Raw genomic sequence first — 5,850 nt, 5'->3', positions numbered from 1 at the left:
GTCGAAGGGACAGGGGAGCGACGTCTGTTCTCGTTCGAGCACGACCAGTCGAAGCGGCGTTGGTATGGCGTCGTCTGAAAACAAAACAAAACAACATTAATCGAATCATTCGCATTCCTATGCGACCACTGGATCGCCCGCCACGGCCCTCCGAAGGTCACCCCTCATTACGATTTCGAGGATCAAAGGTCGTCGGTAAGAATCCCACACAAAAACCAGGCTTCAATCGACTAACAACTTTGGGCGCCGAATCATGCCGATTAGTTTGCCCCACTCTGAACCCTCTGCGCCAAACGGATGTGCCACAATTTTGTCACCAATGGTGAGCCCAAGTGGCACAAGTCTCGGCACAAGCTCAGACTACTTATATAGTGGAACGCCAGGATAGGGGAAAAACTGGCCGCTGTGCCTTTCTGGCAACTGCGCTTGCGCGGTCACGTGATGGTGGGTCACTTTTGGCTGACCTGAGATTTCCGGCCGCCATCTTGAAATCTCGGACGACCAATATACGTTCGAATGCGACCTAACGCTCTTAAAACAGATGACATTCATTAACAACACCCCCATAGACACCACATATCAACCAAAACAATTTCCATTACTATCTTCGCCATTACCGTCACCACTATCATCGTCAGCATCATCGTTTGATTTGAATGTACTAGCAGGCAAATAGCTCCTACAGGGACCTCAAATCGCTCCTTATTTTCTGCCACTCCCAACACTTCAAATTTCTCAGGCATGGCATGGTTGAGAAATTGTTTTTGTTAGTTCAACGTTTTGTACCTGCGCAACTTTTTCCGGAGGTGTAGCAGATAAAAGCAATCGCGTGTCTACCGTTTGCTCCGAACGGGAAGACATATTTTGCACTACTGAACGTGCCTTTAAGGTTTTCAAAATATCAACAATGCGGCTACGGTTTGAAGGATAGCGCACACACTAAGGAAATTAATACAGTTTTACAGATTTATTTATACTTTGACTGTCAAGCGAGCACTTCTGATTGATAGTCGTGTCAGGGGCTCAAGAAGTTTTCAAACTCTGTGAAATTCAATTAACTTGTGTCGCAGGCACATGGTAAAGTCGGTCCTTGTTGAGAGGTCGAAAAACCTCTTTCAATGAACTTGTCTCGCCACCGTCATCATCAACGCATCAGTAGGAGAAAAATCGACCAGCTAGCAACGTTCTTCTAAGCAGCCGAATGAACTCTAAACTAGGGCTGTTTTTATGACAGATTTTTTAACGGCTCTGGAGACATTGGAAACTAGCTGGTCGCCGTGTTCTGCGTTATCTGTGCAGCCAGGCTTGCTTTTGTTGATAATAGTGTTGTTAAAAATTATTAGTTGTAACAGCTAAATGTTTTTCCGCACCATACTTCCTTGAGTTCATTTTTTTAAGTGCATATGTTTGAGTGTGCTGCTTGTCAGAGCGTAAGCAGCTTCCAATCGAAGGCCTTCGAAAAGTCGGTGTATACGCCACGGTCTTAAGTCACTCTGAGAGACTACGGACTTGATGGCCGTTGGAACTGACAGTGTGGAAGGGTCAAAATAGCCGCCAAATCTGCAGATTAATAGTTCTAAAACCTTATAAATAATATGTCACTCACGTATCGAGCTGTTTGGACCTCCGTTCTTCAAATTTTTGGCCCATGAATAGTTTATCGGCCGGCTTGTATAAAGGGCTGAGGCAGGACCATGATGTGGAATTTTTCATTTAGGAGACCAGCATAGAGCGATAGCAAAACGAAGGTCTTACATGTTTGAAACTGCCAGCTCTTTAGCTCTTTCTTCTAACTTAGAAGGAACAGAAGCTTTAGCATAGAATTATCGTAACCTAGCCCCGCTGAGAATAAATTGAGCTGGGGATTCTGTCGATAAGAGCTTTGAAGATCCGTATGCTAATTTGAAGAATAGAATAGCAACATTTCTTTAGCTGTATCATTCCCACGGTGTTTTCATTCGTCAACAATTCTAACTGAACAATGGCTGTGATAACAAGATCAATGTTTTTTTGTTCTTTTCTTGTCTTGTCCTCGTTGCAACTGCGCTGTAGTCTTAAGTAACAGAAGCACGCCACTGTTCGATAGATAGCAGCTAAAAAGGGTCGAATTTTAATATATTTGCACTAGGATGCTTGGAATACAGAATGCCAGCTTGTGGTCAGTTTCTGGACAAAAGAACTATTCATGCAGGAGCAAGTAAGCACAGTTTGAATAAAGTCAAAGGTGAACAAATTAGTTTTTGCGCCACGTCGTTCTGTTTAAAATAAATAGAATCAATGTACACAAAAACCGGTCTATGTAGCCAGAGGACTCGATTAGCATTGGTGATGGCGCGTAGCGTACAGGTACTGGATGGCAAAGTTCAAATGTGCAGTGAAGTGCTATTTGATTTAAAATAACATTCACCAATCAATGTACCTAGCAGAGCCTTTATACAATGTAGTAAGGTATTGTGTCGATTGATTGTTATGCATTCGTCATTAACGACTCGCTGTGGTTCGTGCAACGACATCAAAAATTTGCATACGTAGGCCATTTTGCGCCCAACCGCAAATTGTTTTGCAGTGAAATACACTTGTTTCCTTTGTCTATTAGTTTATTAAACTGCCAATCGATTTGTTTTCCGGGCAGCAAAGCAGTACACATGCATCAAAGAGGGGACATAAAAAATAAAATGTCTTGATTCCGGTTTATCTGCTGATAGGTAGAAAGAAGTATGTTGCCAGATAGTTCTTTTTTTTTGTGCAGTATGCATATGCCAACATGACATTCGCTTCACTTATTAGTAGCTTCAGAAACCCGTTTAAAGAAGAATAACAGATAAGCACGGTATCTTCAAAAGTTATTGAAAATAACCTCTAATTCAATACGTAAGAGGTCCTATAAGGCGCTCTTTCCTTTAATTTCAACATTCGTTTTTTTTTGTGCCGTTAGACTCGCTGCCTGCCTTCGCCATTATTTACTACATATCCCTGTGGAGTGCATTACAGTAGTGGCGATGTCAAATAATAGTTTTCGACACAAATCTAGCGAAAGTTGATACCCAACCGCTTAATTACGCATTAATTTCCCAACTTCTAGGAAATTTTTGCACAAAACAGACAGGACATAGGGAAGAAAAACACAGAGGTTTAGAGTTTTTTTTGAAACTATTCTCATCTCGCCCAACAGTTTGCGTCACCCAACATCATTGCTTTCACAAATTAATTGTCTATTTGCGTTTTTCTTGACACAATCCTATCTCTAATTGCGTGCGATATTCCTTTATGCCTCGGTTGCTTGTTTGATTTTTATTACGTGAAGCTCGAACAAACGTCCCTATCTGCGCCTCAAACGGAAGAAAATTATTTTCTCTTTGAAACCTCAGGAGTAGAGCATTGCTCGTCCCACATGCTAAGGTCCGAGCTCCAGCCAGGGTCAGACTCGCGACATCAAGCCGGGTCCCGCCCTCGGCTACTGAGCCCGTGCCCGGCCCGGCAATCTTCACGTGAGGCCCGGCACGGGCCCGGGCTCATTGAGTGCATGTAGTCTCCTGCTGCACAACTAAAGAAGTGACCGCGAAAGGCACTCAAATCATATTAACACTTGATCAAATTCGCTTGGTAAACACAGAAAAAACAACAACAACATAAGGGCAGTTCGCACGCTCAGCTTTTTGATCAGTGATCTTGTCTGCGAAGTGCCTCGATGTTCCTAGAGCCAAACAAAAATGGTTGCACACAGGCGTAACAAAGATGACGTTGAGTTTAGATTTTTGATGTCATTTTTTATGGCCAGCAAATGTCTAAATACTCAAACTACCTCGAAGTCATCTGACATCTCGTAATAAGGGAGTAATTACTGATTGACATTACGGCTACAAAGAAAAGCTATACAGCTTTGTCAGGAACTTCATTGTTAAAGAAAAAATCTGCCTTGTCCGGGGTTCGAACCCGGGACCACCGCTTCACCGTAGCAGTCAGTCTACCAACTGAGCCTACCGGGAATTGGTTTCTAAGAAACCTATATAGATTTTCTTTGTAGCCGTATGGCTGCGCTTGGGTGGATACAAATGAGTAATTACTTCTTTATTGCAAATCTACTCCACCTTGGGGGACTCCCCTAAAAAATTTCACCAACACTGACATCTTCGTTTTTCTTTAATGAGCACTATTTCGCGGGGTTAATTAATTGCCTTACTAGCCGCGTTTCTATACAGACGAAAAACAAAATGGCTGGTTTATTGCGTAGTGTGTGTTCACAGACCTAAGGTGTCCCGAACCATGTGCTTTTTCCCAAATATAGAGGTGCGTTAATGGGAGTTGAAGGAGACGATTAAAAGACAGTCTTGGAACAGACGGTTCCTCATCGAGCAATAAAATGAAGGGCCTTCTGCAGAGGTTCTTATTAAGCTTCAACTGTCCAGTGATGAACATTAACGCAAAACCGAACAGATGCGGAGCGACTTATGGTAGATCCGGCTATCAGTGAGTAGCCGTAGCACCCTAAGCGAGCGGGGCTACGTACTTTAGTAGCTAAACGCACTCATGCAACTCAGCCGTGTGTAAGGCGTTACAACGCTTCACTTAGAACACCGCTGTAGTGCAGCCCGCTGCTGAATTTTGCGCTTTATCTTTTTAATTTTTTGTGCATTGTTCAACGCGGCCCGAGTGTGCGCGTCCGAAGTTGCTTGGACATGTGAGTGACTCTAATTAAACTCGGTCTACAAATGAGCTTTCTATCATTCCACGTCAGAAAAATGTAGCAGTAGTAGTGTTTATTAAGAAACCACTGGAATGATTTTAGCACCGCAGTTTTTTAATTCTCGTGACATTCCGGTCAACACCCCCCCCCCCCCCCCCCCCTCCCCTGCCCCCCCCCCCTCCCCGAAAAAAAATTATTGCTTGCAATTGTTCTCGCGTGAGCAGTTTGCAACTACATGTGACGCCAAAAAGAACTAAACCGTTGAGTAATTTTTCCCTCACCCAGCATCATAGCCCTGTTTCATCCGTGTCGCTGCTAGAACTGCCCAAGTCAAAACCGTATACAGTTCCTCTGTGTACCGACCCGGGCCTGGCCCAGACCCGCAACTTCAAGCCAGAGCCCGGGCCACGCCCTGAAAGACAACTCATTTTCCGGCCCGGTCGGAGCCCGTAGATTGTTCTAGTCACAATAGTGATCCACTCACGTCCAATAAAAGTGATAAAATTTGTACCTTCATGATTTGCGGTTTCGTCCATGGAAAACTCTAATAATGGGGAACGATTCTCCCCACCCAAACCTCCACTGCACCGAATAGTTGGGGGAAATGCATCCCTACAAAAGCCCACGTGCCGCAGAAATTTAATAGAAGACGGGAAAGAAGAGGGAAAGAAGAAACCAAAGGATAAAACAACAAAGGAATGGAAGGAGGAAAGGAAACACAAGAGAAAATGGAAACAAAAAGAAACCAATAAGGAAGGAGGAAATAATGAAAATAATAAAGTAATATAGCTAAAGAGCATAACAAATAGTAGAAAAAGAAAAGACAAAATTCTAAATGAAAGAATCCAAATAAAAGGAATAGAAAAGGAAGCAATGATGCCGCGCACGGAAGTATTGAGAAAAGGTGTATGCAGTGGACAGGAAGAATGTTGGCGAAATCGTTAGCTTTAACTTGCGAAAGCAAACTTCCTAGGACGTTACCCGCCGCTTGTGTCCAACGTAACGCAGCGTTGGCGTGCTAGAGCGTCCTTCGTGACAGATGTGCGTGCTTTGTTCGGACCCCACCTTCCATACTGACGCGAATATGACTGCTTTCGATCCTAATGTGTCTGACTTTGAAAGAAAGAGATGCCCAGAGTCCTCAGCGCCACAGACTGGTGGTTGCT

Source organism: Amblyomma americanum, chromosome 10, assembly GCF_052857255.1.
Source record: "Amblyomma americanum isolate KBUSLIRL-KWMA chromosome 10, ASM5285725v1, whole genome shotgun sequence".
NCBI lineage: Eukaryota > Metazoa > Arthropoda > Arachnida > Ixodida > Ixodidae > Amblyomma > Amblyomma americanum.
Note: the sequence above shows the minus strand (reverse complement) of the source record.